Raw genomic sequence first — 20,705 nt, 5'->3', positions numbered from 1 at the left:
AAATAAGCTGAATTTGGTATCTGTAAAAATCATATTGAGAAGGGAATGACAGGGTGACAGGTTTGCCTCAAATAACACTTTTTTGACTTGCATGCAGTGTATTCTAGTTGATAAATAACAAAAGCTTTCATGATGAAATTCTGGTTAATGGTAATCTCTGTCTCTGCAGATCCTTCAGACATCTGTGTACAAAAGCGCTGCTGACTTATCATAAAGAACAGTATGGAAATTACTGTTCAGGGTTAATTCTTTTACAATTTTCAGAATGTTGGGTTATGTTCATTTTCATATCAAGGAAATTTGTATATGTTTATTTAAGAACTTTCCCATCTCATACCCGCACAGTAGCCAGAGCCTATCCAGACTGACTGCAGTGTTTGTTCAGCTGTGATAATTAAGCATTTGGTTTCAACAACAATTTGCATTATGGGATAAAATGTCAAGTTTTTACATCCTTTGATCTCCAGATGCTGGAAAACATGCCATGTTTACATACTCTGTTATTAACTCCGAAATGTGCATTGAAGTAGTACTTATGGAAAGTTCTACTGTTGACCTTACAGAGTACCTCTGATCCTTCTGTCTTCTTACATCCTTTAAGAATTCTTTTTTTTAACAAATTTTATCATTTAGATTATTTATTAAATATACTGTATAAGTAAAAGTTTTGTATTTTTGACTAAAGAAGTTTTTGTCTCTGACCTCGAGACCTAGATATTTGCACTTTTGCGAACCTTTAACATTCTCACAAGGCTTTTAGGATTCACTCAGAATAATCACCATTTTTATATTGTTTCTACAGTTGTGTGAAAAGGGGTTTGCCCCTTCCTGATTTCCTATTTTTTGCATATTTGTCACACTTAAATGTTTCAGATCACCAAACAAATTTAAATATTAGACAAAGATAACACAAGTAATCACAAATGCAGTTTTTAAATAAAGGTCTTTACTAGAGTTGAGCGAAACGGGTCGAAAAAATTCAAAAGTCGCCGACTTTTGGCAAAGTCGGGTTTCATGAAACGAAACCCGACCCTAGGATGAGGTCGGCCACGAGGTCGGCGACTTACGCGCCAAAGTCGCGTTTCAAAAGTTTGTTTTGTGCTCTTTTTCAGCCAATCAGGATCCACGGACACTGTGGGCAACGTGATGACATAGGCACGGGTCACCACCATCTTTCAGAAGGGCATGCAAGTGATTGGCTTGCTTTGGTGGGCGTCACAGGGGGTATAAAAGGGCGTGCACGCCGACCGCCATCTTACTTCTGCCGATCTCAGTATAGGGAGAGGTTGCTGCTGATTCTGTAGGGAGAGCGTTAGGCAGGGAAGAAGACAAAAAAACTGCTTCTGCTGCTAGCGATTTGGCCTGCACAACACACCAGTCACTGTGTGTGCAGTGCAAGGGGAGGCTATATAGTGGTATATCAGTGGTGTTGGTTGTTGGGCTGCCTTCTAAGGCTTCCTGACAGGCTGGCATTGCTGTTTACCCACTGCTCCGCAAACTGCTTTTTTAAAAGCAATCCAATCTCCCTTATCCTCTAGTCACTTTGGTCACAGCTGCGCCATCGAGCCTGTCACATAGCGCTCAGATATTCATTGGGCCTCAAACTGCTTAAGCAATCCCAATTTTTTTTTTTTGTCCTGCTGAGAAGAAAAAAAAACTGCTTCTGCTGCTGATAGCAATTTGGCCTGCACAACACACCAGTCACTGTGTGTGCAGTGCAAGGGGAGGCTATATAGTGGTGTATCAGTGGTGTTGGTTGTTGGGCTGCCTTTTAAGGCTTCCTGACAGGCTGGCATTGCTGTTTACCCACTGCTCCACAAACTGCTTTTTTAAAAGCAATCCAATCTCCCTTATCCTCTAGTCACTTTGGTCACAGCTGTGCCATCGAGCCTGTCACATAGCGCTCAGATATTCATTGGGCCTCACACAATCCAAAAGTGTCCAGTGTCCAAAAGTGTGTGCAGATATTCAAAATCTCCCTTATCCTCTAGTCACTTAGGTCACAGCAGTGCCATCGAGCCTGTCACATAGCGCTGAGATAACAGTGGGCCTCACACAATCCAAAAGTGTCCACTGTCCAAAAGTGTGTGCAGATATTCAAAATCTCCCTTATCCTCTAGTCACTTTTGTCACAGCAGTGCCATCGAGCCTGTCACATAGCGCTGAGATATCAGTGGGCCTCACACAATCCAAAAGTGTCCAGTGTCCAAAAGTGTGTGCAGATATTCAAAATCTCCCTTATCCTCTAGTCACTTTTGTCACAGCAGTGCCATCGAGCCTGTCACATAGCGCTGAGATATCAGTGGGCCTCACACAATCCAAAAGTGTCCAGTGTCCAAAAGTGTGTGCAGATATTCAAAATCTCCCTTATCCTCTAGTCACTTTTGTCACAGCAGTGCCATCGAGCCTGTCACATAGCGCTCAGATATCAGTGGGCCTCACACAATCCAAAAGTGTCCAGTGTCCAAAAGTGTGTGCAGATATTCAAAATCTCCCCTGTCCTATAGACACCTTGTACCTTGTTTTACATTACTATATAGTTTGTTGGATTTTGTCTACATTTCTACCAAAAATGAGGAAGGCTGGTGGAAGAGGCCGTGGAATTGGGCGGGGGTTGGCAGCTGGTAATGATGGTGTTGGTGGTGGATCTGATGGTAGTGGCAAGAGCAAAATAGGACCGAATGCAGGAGGTGCTGACCCTGCGTCATCGTCTGGCTACATAAGGACTCGAACGCTTAGTTTTCTAGGAGTTGGCAAACCGCTTTTAAAGCCAGAGCATCAGGAAAAAGTTTTGTCTTACATTGCTGACTCAGCCTCCAGCTCTATCGCCTCCTCTTCTTCAGTTGTAAAAAGAAAAAGCACTGAGTCGTCATTGGAGGCTCATGTTCATGAACCACACCTTTCCTTGTGTCCTTCACCCCAACCAAGATTGAAGGATGACGCAGGCCATACTACTGATTACTCCATGGAGCTGTTTTCACATACCATGCCTGGATTATCAAGTGAAATGGTGAATTACCCAGGCCAAGATGAATCTGACATGGAGTGCACTGATGCACAGCCGCTGATGGATGATTCTGCTGGTACATTCACTCAGAGCACTACATTGTCCTCGCAGTGTACAGAGCCAGATTCTGACCCTGATGAGACTCAGGTGCCCCTTCCCGCACACTATACCACCATACACGGTGACACAGAGGAAGGTGCACAGGACATAGAAGAGGAGGTGATGGATGACCCAGTTGTTGACCCAGATTGGCATCCATTGGGGGAAGAGGGTGCTGCTTCCAATAGCTCAGATGAGGAGCAGACATCGACATCGCAACAGCTGTTATCTGGCAGGCCCGGAGCACTCCAAAGACAGGTTCCAAACATCAAAAGAGTTGCTGGACAGCTTGTCCAGAGGGTCAAAAGATCACAGCGTGCTAGGCCGCAAAATGTCTGCCAAAGTAGGAAGAGTGCAGTGTGGCACTTTTTTGAACAAAATCCTCATGATCAGGCCAAGGTTATCTGTAAGAAGTGCGCAAAGACCTTTAGCCGAGGGAAAAATCTGAAAAATTTGAATACCAGTTGCATGCTTAGACATTTAACCAGCATGCACTTGCAAGCGTGGACACAACACCAAACCTCAAGTGCCACATGTGCAACTGATCACAACGAAGGTAGTCAGCAACGCAACATTGTTTCCCTCACTGTAAGCCCACCGGTTAGCACAGCAGCAAATGTTGAGGTGTCGTTGCAAGACCACAGCAGTCAGGGAATCCCACTGTTATATCAGCGAAAGACTGATTCTAGGCCATCAGAAAGAACACCAACTCCATCACCATCATCAACCCTCTCTCAGTCCGCCCTGTCCACCGCTACTTCCACCATATGCAGCTCTCAAGTCCAGCTCACCCTCCCAGACACTATGAGTAGGTCAAGAAAGTACTCAGTCTCTCATCCGCGTACACTGGGTTTGAACGCCCACATTGCCAAACTAATCTCGTTTGAGATGATGCCCTTTCGGTTGGTGGAAAGCACAGCTTTCCGCGAACTCATGGCCTATGCAGTACCACGCTATGACCTACCCAGTCGCCACTTCTTCTCTCGCAAAGCCATCCCAGCCCTCCACCATCATGTGAAAGACCGCATTGTCCATGCACTCAAGCAGTCAGTGAGCGGAAAGGTGCACCTCACAACTGATGCATGGTCCAGTCGGCATGGCCAGGGCCGTTACGTGTCCATCACTGCGCACTGGGTTAATGTGGTGGATGCAGGGTCCACAGGGGACAGCGGTGGTGGGACAGTGCTGCCTAGCCCACGGTATAGGAAACAGTTGGCTGTAGGCGTTCGACCCTCCTCCTCCTCCTCCAGAAGCGAAAGCTCGTCCACAGAGCGCAGTCGTACGAGCACTCCATCTGCAGCTGCCACTGTTGCACACGATGTGTCCCCCTATCGAGCAGCTAGTGGAAAGCGTCAGCAGGCTGTGTTGCAGATGATGTGTTTGGGCGACAGACACACCGCCGAGGTGCTGGCCGAGTACTTGAAGCGACAAACTGAGTCATGGCTGGGCAGTGTACATCTTAAGGCAGGCAAGGTAGTTAGTGATAACGGCCGTAATTTTGTGGCAGCCATAGCCCTTTCAAAACTCAGCCACATACCTTGCTTGGCTCACACCTTGAACCTGGTGGTGCAGTGCTTCCTCAAAAATTATCCGGAGTTAACAGCCCTGCTCCATAAGGTGCGAAGACTGTGCGCGCACATCCGCCGGTCGCCTGTACACTCCGTTCGTATGCAGAAGCTGCAGCGATTGCTCCACCTTCCCAACCACCGCCTCATTATCGACATTGCAACAAGGTGGAACTCCACCCTGCACATGGTGGAGCGGCTGTGCGAGCAGAGGCAGGCCATAATGCATTTGTGGGAGGATACACGGCCAGGCACTTTGAGAGCAGACATGGAGTTGACAGGTGTGCAGTGGTCGAAGCTGAAAGACCTTTGTAAAGTCCTTCAGTGTTTTGAGGAATGCACACGGCTGGTAAGCGCAGACGACGCAATCCTAAGCATGAGCATCCCACTTATGCGTCTGCTCATGCAAACTTTGACGCACCTTAAGGAGCAGGCGCCTGCAGCCAATGTTGATGAGGAGGAAGAGGAGGAGGGAATCCTTGATGACATTCAGCCATTGTCTGCTCAGGGACCTCTCCTGGACGAGGTGGAGGAAGAAGAGGAGGAGGAGGATGATGATGGGGATGATTACTTAGGGGAGGAGGATGCATCTTGTGGGGCAAGTGAAAATGTTGGCGTGGCAAGGTCTGGTACAGGGTTTGTGCGTGACTGGAGGGATGTGGATTTGCCAGAAAGTGCTCCTCCACCCAGCACTCGCAGTGCATCATTGACACCGGGAACATTGGCCCACATGTCAGATTATGCCTTGTGGATCCTAAAAAGGGACCCCCGCATTGCCAAAATGATGAACGATGATGACTACTGGTTGGCCAGCATCCTGGATCCACGCTATAAAGGCAAATTACAAAACATCATGCCACAGGAGAACCTTGACCTAATATTGGCTAATAAACAAGCAACTCTGGTAAATCGGTTGCTTGAGGCATTCCCAGCACACAGCAGCGGTGATGGTTCTCACACGAGCCGTACGGGCCGGGGGCAGCTTGGCAGAGGTGTTCGTGGTGCACACAGCAGAAGTGGCGTTGGAGACAGGGGTTTCATGACAATGTTGTGGACTGATTTTTCAAATACCGCTCACACAACTGGTAATACTGCATCGATGGAAAGTGACAGGAGACAGCAGTTGTCAACTATGGTTACAAACTACTTTTCCTCCCATATCGATGTTCTCCCACACAGGTCATTCCCCTTTGACTATTGGGCCGCTAAACTGGACACCTGGCCTGAATTGGCCCAATATGCCTTACAGGAGCTCGCTTGCCCAGCTGCAAGTGTGCTATCGGAAAGAGTCTTCAGTGCAGCTGGATCAATCCTGACAGAAAAAAGGACCCGTCTGTCAACCCAAAATGTGGATGATCTAACCTTCATTAAAATGAACCACGCATGGGTTTCCAAGGATTTTGTCCCACCTTCCCCTGATGACACATAGGGTGACAGAAAAATGGCTTGCTTTGGTCCACCTCTTCCTGGTACTTCACCTATTTCACCTTTTGCATCAGCTGAATGTCCAACATCAACATATGCCACTTTCTAAAACTCCCTAACTGTGCTGCCTCCCCCCCCATGGCCGGGGTCACCACCTAGCGCACGACACCGTGCGAGTGCCGTTGCCCTGGACAGGTGGGTAGGCCGACTCTTGGGCGCGGGCACTGGCACAGGGTCCCTCATAGTGCAATCAAGTGTCTCTGACGGTGGTGGTGCACACCCGCCGTCAGACACACCGCTGTACTATGAGGGGCACAGTGCCAGTACCGACGCCCACGAGTGGGCCCCCCTTGCTTGGGCAGGGCCCCAGCATTTGCAATCTTTACCTCTCCCTGCTCCTCCGCTGTGTAATCTGGGCCGTCAAATCCATACTGTGCCTGACACCGTCTGAGCCTGCCTCCTGATGTATAGACATATATTTTGAATGTGTACGCTATCCATACATGTTATCCGGGGATACGGTACCCTTTCTAACCTTTGTGCAATCACGTGCAATCCATACTGGGCCTAACACCATCTGAGCCTGCCTCCTGAGACATATATTTTGAATGTGTACGCTATCCATACATGTTATCTGGGGATACGGTACCCTTTCTAACCTTTGTGCAATCACGTGCAATCCATACTGGGCCTAACACCGTCTGAGCCTGCCTCATGCTGTATAGACATATATTTTGAATGTGTACGCTATCCATACATGTTATCCGGTGATATGGTACCCTTTCTAACCTTTGTGCAATCACGTGCAATCCATACTGGGCCTAACACCGTCTGAGCCTGCCTCCTGAGACATATATTTTGAATGTGTACGCTATCCATACATGTTATCCAGGGATACGGTACCCTTTCTAACCTTTGTGCAATCACGTGCAATCCATACTGGGCCTAACACCGTCTGAGCCTGCCTCATGCTGTATAGGCATATATTTTGAATGTGTACGCTATCCATACATGTTATCCGGGGATACGGTACCCTTTCTAACCTTTGTGCAATCCATACTGGGCCTAACACCGTCTGAGCCTGCCTCCTGAGACATATATTTTGAATGTGTACGCTATCCATACATGTTATCTGGGGATACGGTACCCTTTCTAACCTTTGTGCAATCACGTGCAATCCATACTGGGCCTAACACCGTCTGAGCCTGCCTCATGCTGTATAGACATATATTTTGAATGTGTACGCTATCCATACATGTTATCCGGGGATACGGTACCCTTTCTAACCTTTGTGCAATCACGTGCAATCCATACTGGGCCTAACACCGTCTGAGCCTGCCTCCTGAGACATATATTTTGAATGTGTACGCTATCCATACATGTTATCTGGGGATACGGTACCCTTTCTCACCTTTGTGCAATCACGTGTAATCCATACTGGGCGTGAGAACGGCTGGCGAGCTGTTAAGCAAGCTACAGCACCTGTCCAGACAAGTACAGGGATTCCCTAGCGAGGAGACTTATTTGATTGTTTTCAATGTTGGGACAGCAATTTTTGGGGAGCACTATACTCTGGAGAATGATAGATGGGGCCCACCATACACTGGAACATTCCAAAGGTGGACATCAGACACTGGAGCAGCATTTACAGGGCCCATTATACACTAGAGCATTAGAAATGGGGCCCATTATGTTTGGAGCATTATTTGGGCCCATAAGACAGTGGAGCTTCATCCATGGGGACCAACATATACTGTAGCATTATGTGGAGCTCATCATATACTGTTTCAAACATTATATGGGACCAATGATTCTGTATGGAGAAATAGATGGGCCTCGTCATGAGATGTAAAAAGTGAGGTATTTTTCATTGGACTATACTGCTATTTCTCTGCCGTATCGGAGCATGATGAGTTGTGGTATGTGTTAAAGGGGCGCTCTTTCGCCCAGGGCACATGAAAACCTGGAGCCAGCCCTCCCCCCCCACAGTTTGTAGCCAAATAACCCCCATTTTTCAGTGAGTAACTTGTATTATGAAGTTAATTAAGGTTGACAAGCTTAAGAAAGAAGAATTGATGCTTTTGGCATTCAAATGGGCACTGTAGGTGTGTTTCCTGTCCTCCTCTCACTGCCGACTTTTATTCCCCATTGACTTACATTGGGTTTCGTGTTTCGGGACCACCCTGACTTTTCCCTATAATCGGACGATCTTGCTCGACCCGACTTTTGGAAAAGTCGGGTTTCACGAAACGAAACGCGACCCTAAAAAACCAAAAGTCGCTCAACTCTAGTCTTTACTATTAAGGGAAAAAGAAATCCAAACCTACAGGGCCCTGTGTCAAAAAGTGATTGCCCTCCCCCTTTAAAAAATTTATTAACTGTGGTTTATCACACCTTTGGGAAGAAGAGCTCAAATTGTCTAATCAGGCACAGGCCTGATTATTGCTACAGCTATTTTCAATCCAGAAATCACTTAAATTTAACTTGCCTGACAAAGTGAAGTAGAACAAAAGAACTTTAAAAGCTAGACATTATTCTGTGATCCAAAGAAATTCTGGAGCAAAAAAGAAACAAAGTAATTAAGATATTTCAGTTTTAAAAATGCTATAAAGCCATTTCTCAAGCTTTGGGACTCCAGCGAACCAAAATGAGAGCCATTATCTACAAGTGGCAAAAAAGCAACAGTGGTGAACCCTCCCAGAAGTAGTCAGCCCACCAAAATTACCTCAAGAGAGCAGCAATGACCCATCCAAGAGGTCACAAGAGACTCCACAACAACATCCAAAGAACTGCAGCCCTCACAAGCCTCAGATAAGGTCCGTGTTCATGACTCCATCATAAGACAAGAGACTGGTGAATAATGGCCTGCGTGGCAGAGTTCCAAGACGAAAACCACTCCTGAGCAATAAAAACATAAAAGCTCACCTCAGTTTTGCCAGAAAACATCTTTATGATCTCCAAGACTTTTAGGAGAATACCCTGTGGACTGAAGAGACAAAAGTTTAACTTACAACTAGCACAGAAGTAACACAGCAGTTCAGAAAAGGAACATCATACCAATAGTAAAATATGGTGATGATAGTGTGATGGTCTGGGGCTGTTTTCAGGACCTGGAAGACATGCCATGGTAAATGGATGCCTGAATTCTGCTGTCTACCAAAAATCCTGAAGGAGAATGTCCGGCCATCTGTTTGTGACCTCAAGCTGAAGCGCATTTAAGTTATGCAGCAGGATAATAATCCAAAACACACCTGCAAGTCCACCTCTGAATGACTTAAGAAGAACAAAATTAAGTCTTTGGAGTGGCCTAGTCAAAGTCCAGACCTTAATCCAATTGAGATGCTGTGGCTTGACCTTAAAAAGGTAACTGAATTATAACAATTCTCCAAACATGAGTTGGCCAAAATTCCTCCAGAGCGTTGTAAAAGACTCATTGACAGTTATTGCAAATGACTGATTGCAGTTGTGGCTGCTTATGGTGGCCCAACCAGTTATTAAGTTTAGGGGGCAATCACTTTTTTTCACAGCGGGCCTTGTAGGTTCAGATTTCTTTTTCCCTTAATAATAATGACCTTCTTTTAAAAACTGCAGTTTGTGTTTACTTGTGTTATTTTTGTCTAATATTTAAATTTGTTTGGTGATCTGAAACATTTAATTGTGACAAACATGCAAAAGAATAGTAAATCAGGAAGGGGGCTAACACTTTTTTGCACAACTGTATCTCTCTTGAGTAGAGACCAGAAACAACAAGCACTGTTAGAATACTACAAATTCTACCAAAATGTCTGATCGTCTTTAAGATGTGTTTGGTGCATTTGTAAATACAGTAAAATGTAATGTTCTATGGAATATAGATTACACATTACTGAAATTCAGGCTTAAGGAAAAAATGTTAAAAGGCGCACTTTTCTGCTAAATAGCTGTTATATGTCATCATTATCCACTAAAGATGACTGATCTTTTGAAATTTGACTTTGCCCACCTTGCCGAATTTTTTCCAGAAATTTCAATCTTGGAGAATGAATTTGTGTGTCTCTCTGTAGTAGATGGTGAGAGACACCAAGACCTGAGAACCACTGCTCTCTAATGACCCTGGGAACCACTGATCTACTGTATACCACTATACATGGTATGAAAAAGTGAGTTGCTGGACATTATAAGGAAGCCCAGTCAGCTGTGCAAAACAATATTAGTCCACTCTGTGATGTTTCATCAGTTTGAGAAATAGTGTTGAGCAATTTTTTTTTGTACAAATCTCTTTAAGAGTGTTTGAATTCTCGTTGAACTGCGAATTTCAGGAAAGTTGACTCAAACTCTGTCCTCTGTGTATTGATTTGCTAATCTCTACTATCCACCCATTTGCTAATCTAAAAGTTTATGATCAGCTAGCCCATAGATTTCAGATGAACTGTCTACAGATAAGTTCCCACTGCGGTAGAGCTTCAGGTGTATTGAAAATGTGCTTTCTGGTATTCCCTCCCTACGAATCGATGACTAGGGTTTTAGCAGTAAGACATCATGTTGTCAGGTTATTATTAGGGTCATCGCTAAAAAGAAAAGATTGTTCAAATCGATAAACCTCCCACATTAGGGCAAAAAAGGAAAATATAAATATAAATCAATAGACTGTGATGTCAGTCAATAACTGCATGCCTCACTGTAGATGTATTAGAAAAGAGACTTGGGAAAATTTCAGTCCCCTTCACTTGTTTCGAAGAGAGCTGTTTGTGCATATTCTCTTATTGTGACCCTATCTTCTCAGCTTCTCGTTGCCTTAGGGAACAGTAAAGCTTATAGATGTTATTCCTGTTCATCCTACTTCACTTTTCAACATGGGAATGTTAATGCTTACAAAGGTTATTCTTCCTGCATTCAGTGCCCAGCATGATGTTCTAAGTAAAAGCATGATGCTGTCACCGCCGATAGTCCACATTCAAAATGTTCTTTTTACACCACATCGTATAAATTGTCTACTTCCATTAAAGACGAATATGATGCATACACCCACATAGAGCAGGATCACACAGGGAGAGGACTCTCACCATTATGTGATGTAAACACTTGTTATTTTAAGGCCACAATTGATATATTATACTATTGAGAAAAAGTAACCACTTAATGAGTATGAAATATAACACGCCATTCTAAAAATCTGGAAAGTGAAATTATTATGGAGCTGACTTTCACCAGTTGGAGCATTGTGGAGACTTAGCATTGCATCTTAATTAACCAGACAAATATTTTGTACTCTGCTGTGCTGTTTCCCACACCACACACTGACTGCTGTGAGATGAAAGCTGCAGAAGTGTTAGTAATCACATTCGACTTACGTACTAATGAAAGGAGGCAGGCTGTTTGTTATTACACATCTTATACTGAGAAACCTACGTGTACATGCCCTCATGGAAGAGGAAAAATTAAAAAAAAAATAAAACTTGCTTTATTCAGCTCTACAACCTCTATTCCATGATGTCGCCAGCCAGTCATGCTCAAACTGGTTGAAAGGTCGCCTTTAAGGCCTTGTTGTTGAAAAATCATCTTTTAGCACTTTATATAAATGAGCTCTTCAAGACTCTGGTGAGGATGGTGTCGGGAAGATAACTCTGCCTCCAGAGCTTATTTTACATGAAGTTGGAGATACCAGTGAGACAAGTAACTAACACAGAACAGGAGAAATGAAATTTGTCTTCTTGCAAACATATTTTTTGCTTCTCTCTCAGCTTTACTGCATTGCAACAATATTGCAGCCCTGTCTGCCTGTGAGCTGGAAGCTGACAGCAACCTGCAGATGTATCAGGTAGAATCACACACAGGTCTGCAGGAGAGCAGAGAGCGACCATTACACGTCACAATGGTAACCATTACACATCACACTGGTGGCTCCTCCTTCATGTAAATCAAGCTCTGGAGGCAGAGTTATCTTACAGACACCATCCTCACCAGAGCCTGGAAGAGGTCATTTATATAAAGTGCTAAAAGATGATTTTTCAACAACAAGGCCTTAAAGGCGACCTTTCAACCAGTTTGAGCATGACTGGCTGGCGACATCATGGAATAGAGGCTGTAGAGGTGAATAAAGCAGTTTTATTTTTTTAATTTCTCCTCTTCCCTGAGGGCATGTACACATACATGGTAACCATTACACATCACACCACATCACACTGGTGACTCCTCCTTCATGTAAATCAAGTTCTGGAGGCAGAGTTATCTTACAGGCACCAACCTCCCCAGAGCCTGGAAGAGGCAATTTGTATAAAGTGATAAAAGATGATTTCTCAACAAGAACACATCTGATATGAGAAATACAGGGGTGACTTTTTTCATCATTTTATGGCTTGTATGCCTAGGTTACATAGGTGAAATGTGGTGACAGATTCCCTTGAAGTTTCCTAGTGTATAGTTGATGCTCACAGTTGGGTGAGATGTGTGAACCTAAACTTAAAAGTTTGAGGTTCATACAAGAGAGTTAGTGTCTGGTGCTAAACTCAGAACACGGACTTCTCCCAGAAGTCCATTTTAATGTTCAGAGTACTGAGGGAAGTGCGGAAAGTATGGGAGAGCAAAAGGACCATTAAATGCTGAGATGGCAGTAACTCTTTATTAGCAAAAGGCCATTTTTCTGTCTGTGTATGGCAAAACCACATCATTGTACAACTGTTGTGACACTTGATAAACCCATCTCCAGGGTTGCCAAAGATCACAGAATGTCACTTTTTTTGGACATCCTACGAATCAGAAATATTAATGTAGATATCAGAAAACTGATATGAAGACCACTGCATTTACTGTGCACTATAAAATAATGATATAATTACATTAAAATTTTTTGGGAAACTCAAAACACTTCTTCTACATGAATTAAAATAAAAGTGCCCCATGTTTACTGCTTGTTGAGTTGGCAACCCTGCTCCCCTCTACAATTTATATAGTCTTATGACAGCAATGTGTGCCATCATGCATGCAAATGCAAATAAAACTTTTCTATTTCAAGTGCTGCATGTCAGAAAAGGTCAGAAGAGATGAGCAGCAGCTTTAAGCAGTCATGTTTTACAGTATTGCAGTCTGACAAGGCAGCAGATGTGAAAGTATTTTCCTTTTTTTTGTGTTTCTGGAATTCCCCATCAGACTTGTGACATATGGCACAATTATACATAATGTATGTTATGACTTGCTAAAGCCAGTATGATTCTGTTCCTTTGTTCAGCTCCTACTTGTTTAGGTCAAGCCTTTAAGATGCCTTTTGTGTCATTTCTATGGAGTGCTTCCTTTCTCATCTCAGTTTTGACCTATTTGTTTTGGAGATTGATGTTTTTGACATTTTATAGTCTCACCTTTAGAGAGTCAGAGAAAACATATATGTGAATTGGGTTAAGTGCCTCAAGTACACAAATGCTCATTAATTTGTAACCATAATGTCTTGTTGGTGATCCTTGTGTTATGGTATTCATCAAGAGTTCTAAAGTTTCCATAGAGCTGTGTAAAAAGAAATGTAAATACTGAAACCAAAATCTCAACTTTTTAAATTTTTTCATTGGCACACATTGATATGTAAAAGTATATGGACACATCCCCAGAATAAGGTATTTAAAAAACTAATGATAATATACAGTACATTAAGCATATGTACAGTGTAGTTTGGAAATACCTGGGATTTCTCATGGAGAACAGCTGACAGGTTTTGATAATGCTGTTTTGATCTGTTGCTTAATAAAGGAAAATGAAAAACAGAAAATATTTATAAACTCTGAAACCTATGTTGAGACTACAGATGGGCGAACCTGAACAGTAAAGTTCGGCGTCCATACTTAACACCTACTGTTCGGGCAGGGACGCCGAACACGGACTTCACCAGGAAGTTTGTGTTACTGTTCAGGTTCGGCTTCCCAAACACCGGATGTTTGTTGTGCTGTCATGTACATGACAGCGCAGCATACACTGCTTCTGATCGGTGGTAAAATCATTATCAACGGTCAGACAGCCGCTGTTCCCACACTGTCAAATGACAGCGTGAGCACACAGCTGTGATCAGAGGTAAAAAGTTCACCTCTGGTCCCTGACATGGGCTGATGGGACTACAGCTCCCATCAGCCTACGCCTGCTGGCAATAATAACATCAAGACCACTTGTGGCTCATGGGAGTATTCATCAGCTGTGCCTGTGCTCTAAACAAATAATTGATAAAAAAAAAGTCGGGGTGGATTCATGTTTATTTCTGATAACCAGCCAGGCAAAACTCCTGAGATCCTCATAAATAAATAATTTAAAAAAATGGCGTGGGGTCACCCCCATTTTTGACAACCAGCCTCACTAAAGCAGACAGCTGGGGACTGGTATTCTCAGGCTAGTAAGGGGCCATTGATATTGGGCCCTCTCAGCCTAAAAATAGCAGCCTGCAGCCGCCCAGAAAAGGGCTACTAAGGCGTGCCTCCGTAAGCAGCATTTCAATGTCCTGGAGTGGCTTGGCCACTTTCCAGACCTGTACCCAATAGAAAATCTTTGGAGGGAGCCAAAACTCAATGTTGCCCAGCGACAGCCCCAAAACCTGAAAGATCTGGAGAAGATCTGTATGGAGGGATGGGCTAAAATCCCTGCTGCAGTGTGAGCAAACTTGATTAAGAACTACAGGAAATGTCTGACCTTGGTAATTGCAAACAAAGGTTTCTGTACCAAATATTAAGTGCTGTTCTTCTATTGTATAAAATACTTATTTTATGCAGTAAAATGCAAATTAATTATGTAAAAATTATACTATGTGATTTGCTGATTTTTATTTTTAGATTTTGTCTCTCACAGATGAAGTGTACCTATGATAAAAATTACAGATCTCTTCATTCTTTGTAGGTGGGAAAATTTGCCAAATCGGCAGTGTATCAAATACCGTATATACTCATGTATAAGCTGAGATTTTCAACACTTTTTTGTGTGCTGAAAATGCCCCCTCCCTCATTGTGCAGAAACCAGTGGGGGAGAGGGAGCAGCGGCAGGAGAAGGTGGCTGGGACATCATACTCACCCTCCTGTGTAATCGCTAAACGTCCCCTGCATCCTCCATTGTCCCAGGGCTGACAGCTTCTTCCTGCATTGAGCGGTCACATGGTACCGCTCATTAAGGTCATGAATATGGATCTGACTCTACTCCCATAGGCGTGGCATCCATATTCATGACCTTAATGAGCGGTACCACTTTTCTGGATGCAACTCTGAACAATTTTTATACTGTCATATGAACCTACCCTAGCACTGAGAGAACCTTTTTTCCACTCATGGTTACTGGTTGGGGAAGCCATTTATTGTCAAACTACTGTGTTTTTTTGTCTTTTTAAATCATAATGACAGCCCAAAAAATCCAAATGACCCTGATCAAAAATCCACGTACCATGGTGATTTTGACCTGATAGCATGCACAGAAGTTGACACAAATGGGTTTGAATAGCTACCAAATTTAACATCCTCACCTGTGACCTGTTTGCTTGTAATCAATGTGTGTGCATAAAAGCTGAGTGAGTTTCTGGGATCCAGACAGACTCTTGCATCTTTCATCCTGCCACTAAGTTTCTGGATTGTGAGTCATGGGGAATGCAAAATAATTCATCTAGGGGAAAAGGTAGTTGAGCTGTATGAATCAGGAAAAGGATACAAAAAATATCCAAGGATTTAATAATGCCAATCTGTGATTAACAAATGGAAAATCAGGGGCTCTGTAAAAACAAAACTACGTTCAGGTAGATCAACAAAAATTTAGTCCACAACTGCCAGGAAAATTGTGATGAAAAGAAAAACCCATAAATAACATCAGCTGAAATACTGGACTCTCTGAAAACTAGCAGTGTGACTGTTTCAAGATGCACAATAAGGAGGCACTTGAAGAAAAATGGGCTGCATGATCGAGTCGCCAGAAGAAATCCATTACTGCACAAATGCCACAAAGTATCTCACCTACAATATGCAAAACAGCACAGAGACAAGCCTCAAAACTTCTGGAATAAGGTAATTTGGAATGGTGAGACCAAAATTGAACTGTTAGTCCAAAACCATAAACGTTACATTTGGAGAGAGGTCAACAAGGCCTATTATGAAAGGAACATCATTCCGACTGTAAAGCATGGAGGTGGATTGCTGATGTTTTGGGGATGTGTGAGCTACAAAGGCACAGGAAACTTGGTCAAAGTTGAAGGAAAATTAATGCAGCACATTATCAGCAAGTACTGCTGCAAGTGGGACGTACTTGGACGTTCCTACATGACAACGATCCAAAACACAAGGCCAAGTCGACCTTTCATTGGCTAAAGCAGAACAAAGGGAAGGTTCTGGAGTGGCCATCTCAGTCTCCTGACCTCAATATCATTGAGCCAATCTGGGGAGATCTCAAGCACATAGTTCATGCTAGACAGCCCAGGAATTTACAGTAACTGGAGGCTTTTTGCCAAGAAGCGTGGGCAGCTTTACCATCTGAGGAAATAAAGCACCTCATCCACAGCTACCACAAAAAACTTTAAGCTGTCAATGATGTTAGAGGGGGTGTAACGCTTGGGCCCAGACTGGATGGCACGAGCATGTGATTGTGTGGTCCCACTGTGACACAAACCGGACTACCCTGGAAGGGGCATGACTAAGCATCTACCTTGGTGTTCACTGGAGTCTCTGATGGTGAGGTCAGGCTTGTGTGGCAGGTAGGTACCACTCCAGGGTGGTGTCTGGCTGTGGCAGCTGATCCCACTGAGGGACTGAACACTAATAACCAATGCGGGCAAGTACTGACAGGCACGACTGGTACTCTGGTGGGCACGGCTGACACTCTTGGCAGGCAGGCGGACACGACTGGCACTCTTGGCAGGCAGGCATAGCTGGCAGTCTTGGCAGGTGGGCATGGCTGGCACTCTTGGCAGGTGGGCAAAGCTAGCGGGACTGGAACTGGTTCGGGTAGGACAGAAACATAGGCAGGTATAAGGGACTAGGTAGGAACCAATTCACACTGGAGGGACAGGAATCGGTAGGAGCCAGTACAGACTAAAGGGACAGGAACCGCAGGGAGAAGAGCGAGAGCAGAGCAGAACCACATGGTGCGCAATGGGGCAGAACCGCAAGGTGCGCAGCAGAGCCGCAAGGTGCAGAGTGAAGAGCAGAGCCATAGGTTGTGGAGCAAAGAGCAGAACCGCAGCTTGCAGAGCAAAGAGCAGAGCCGCAGGTTGCAGAGTAAAGAGCAGGATCACAGGTTGTGGAGCAAAGAGCAGAGCCGCAGGATGCAGAGCAAAGAGCATAAGGGGTGAACACAATGAAACACACAGTGGGATAGGAAAAGCTACAGACAGGGATACAAATGGACACAGGTATAGGACTTAGTTCAGACAGGGTCAGGTACAGGATAAAGTACAGGATAAAGTACAGGAACAAGGATTCAGACAAGGGTGTGCAGCCCCCTGGGAGGCAGAAATGAGAGACACAGGATACAGGTACGGACCACGGTACTCATCCCCCTGGGAGGCTGAAACGAGAGATACAGCAAGACAGGACCTGGCAACTCAGCAGCAAGGCACTGACTGAGATTGTTGCTCAGGCATCCCCCTATTGGAGGGGATGCCTTAAGTACCTGATGCTTCTTGGCAATAGGCTGGGGACACTTTAGAAAGATTCACACTGTCTTTATAAGAACCAGGAAGTGCCAGAGCCGTCACCCTAAGCACACAGCCAGGAAATATGCAGCAAGCAAGGACTTGAGGTTCACAGCAAGGAGCCGGCAGAGGACATAACTCACAGTATGGCCCAGAGTGGTGAGTAATTTGGGAGATGGGAAGCAATGCAGTGATGCCGGCAGGGTTGTTACAGGGGGCAATACACAGTATTAAGATATGGGGTATGTGAACTTTTGATCAGTGTCATTTTGATGTTTTGGGTTGTCATTATGATTTGAAAAGAGAAAGCATAGTAGTTTGACAATAAATGGCTTCATCCAACCACTAACCATGAGTGGAAAAAATGTTTTGGTGTTAGCATTCCTATTTTCTGAAAAAAAAAAAAGGCCAAGTAAGCAAAAATTCTGCCAGGGTATGTAAACTTTTGAGCCCAACTGTATATAAAAAGCATTAACAAAAAAAACTTTTAAATAGAAAAAAAAATTGAAGTAAATCTTCCAGAATAAAGATTCACATAGAAAATCCTCTAACAATGTTGTGCCATGACGACCATGCTAAGCTCAGAACTAGGGGAAAGCCAGCAGAATTATAAATGCAGCTCTGAATGTGGATGGGCTAGAAGACCGGCTGCAACGTACACATAGAAATAATACTTAGAAGTGGAACACTATTAAATCTTCCATGTACTTGACTTAGAAAAATTGTGAAACAGAAGCCTACTTTACTGGATTGTAGCATTTTATTAGAATAGCAATGTTGAGTTACAGCATGCAATAATCATTCTGGCATGTGAGGGTAGTCTAAATTGTTACTGCAAGCAATCCAGTATGATAATAGATGAGAATGGAATGGGAGCCAATTGTCAATGTGTGCATCCATCCAAAGAACTTCTCAAATTGTAAACCAGGACCTGCTGCAACAGTTCTTCCACTCCATTTGATGAATCTGACCCTGTGAAGAAATATATGGTTCCTGCAGGATATTTGTTTAAAGACACGTGAAGTTTACTTTCAGTTAAGTGTCTTCAAATGGGCATTCTGATCATCCCCTTGTAACACATACAGATTTTGCCCTTGTACCTTTTCTTTTTTTTTTGCCAATTATCACATAAATTGGAAAGTTTCTCTTCTTGTGAATTATCTCAAGAATTAATGAAGCCTTCCAGGGAAGAGATCAAAATGAATCTCAAACCTTATATTTATTCAGAAATTAGAATTTTAGAAAGTCCAAAATGTAATAAAAATTGACCAGAACATGTCATTAAATTTAAAGCATTGTGACTACAATCGCTAATTACACAGTATAGTAGTCCAAAGATCTACATAGGAGCAGACCATCTAAATGCATTAGGCCCCCGGAACACCTGGGTCAGTCCAGATTGGCTGCATCCATAAAGTTGGCACACATGTATGCTCAGTTTGACCAACAGTTATTCCGCCCAGTCTCCCATGTACATGCGCACTCAATTTGGCCAACAGTTATTCTTCCTAGTCTCCTTCCCTATGTTTGCATGGTCAGTTCAGCTGAACGCAAATATGTCTTTAGTGAAGAAACCTAAATATGCGCCAGCTTTACCCCTTTTATGGCAGCTTATTTCCCACAAGAATTTGGAAATGTTAAAATTCAACTTGTCTGATCCATTTTAACACCAACGTCTACTAAATAAACATAAATCAAACTTGTGAAACATTTTAGATGGTCATTAGACATTCGTGTTTGGACACCTTTAATTTTGGGATACTTTTTCTACAGGCCCTACAATGTTAGGAAACAACTTTGTGAAAACTAGCCTGAAAGGGAATCTGTCATCAGGTTTTTGCCACTTAATTTGAGAGCACCAAATTATAGTGACAGAGACCCCGATTCCAGTGATGCCTCTCATACTGGGCTTCTTGCTGTTGTTTTGATAAATTCACTGTTTTATCAGCTGGAGATTATCATTAGAGGACTAGTAAACCAGCTGTTAGGTAATCAAGCATATTAATGAGCTCAGTGTAACCACGCCCCCACCACTGATTGGCAGCTTTCAACCTATGCACAGTGCATACTGAAAGCTACCAATCAGTGGTGTGGGCGGGGTTATACAGAGCTCAGCAGTCAGAGAACTGGAGGATCAGCAGATGAGTAAACAGTGATTTTATCAAAATGACAGCAAGCAGCCCAGTAAATGACACATAACTGGAATCAGGGTATCTGCCCCTATATTATGCTGCTCTCAGATGATATAGCAAAAACCTGGTGACAGATTCCCTTTAAGATCACGGAAAGTAGATATCATATTAAAAAGCTAAAGGAGTAGCTAGGAGTGTGGGAGTATTAACAATTATCAGAAGGGAACTAACCCCACTTTTGTAGGCTCCACTTGTATATACTTCAGCCAAAGCCTCCCATTGGATTTGATCTAATCGTTTCATGCAGAGATAAGATCTGCATGTTGCAATTTACAGAGTTATGTTACTTTAGTTACAAAAATAATTCTATCAATGTTGAAAGGTGGGCACACGCTTTACTGTGCTTTGCATGATGTGATGATAGATAAATATACCCAATATTTTATCTACCAATCCTCTGCTAATTCTCCATAGTCTCAGCCAGTAGGTGGCAAGTAGACCAGTGTCAGCGATGCCAGAGAGGTGATGCAAGAATGGAAATTCATTACAGCTATTTTTTTTTTTTTTCATTTTTATAAGGCAAAGTTTGGTTTATTGAATTCCAGAATGTTAAGATTTTTCTTATCTTCTTTACTATTCCACCCATTTTATTATATTTTTGTGATAAACACGGTCAGATACCGCATACTTCTCAAAGTAGAAACCTATTTCCTTTTCATAAAATCCAATCCATTTATTTTTACATTTCGTAGTGGAATACTTTTATTTTATACCTTTTATTTGCTTCTACAGTGGAAAAACAAACAGCTACTTGTTCAGTCATGCACATGTGGCAGTGGTAACTTATATTTTGCCAGAAAAGGTGAGAA

General features: G+C 43.4%; 1 protein-coding gene across 3 annotated transcripts in view; it reads left to right on the top strand.

The window, feature by feature from the left end:
• IL1RAPL2 (interleukin 1 receptor accessory protein like 2) overlaps positions 1 to 20,705 on the top strand; it is a 1,414,847-nt gene that overhangs the window by 1,277,141 nt on the left and 117,001 nt on the right. The gene's annotated exons all lie outside the window — the stretch shown is intronic.

Source organism: Dendrobates tinctorius, unplaced genomic scaffold (assembly GCF_039654945.1).
Source record: "Dendrobates tinctorius isolate UK_male_01 unplaced genomic scaffold, ASM3965494v1 ptg000133l, whole genome shotgun sequence".
NCBI classification, from domain to species: domain Eukaryota; kingdom Metazoa; phylum Chordata; class Amphibia; order Anura; family Dendrobatidae; genus Dendrobates; species Dendrobates tinctorius.
This window is presented reverse-complemented; position numbering and strand designations above follow the sequence as displayed.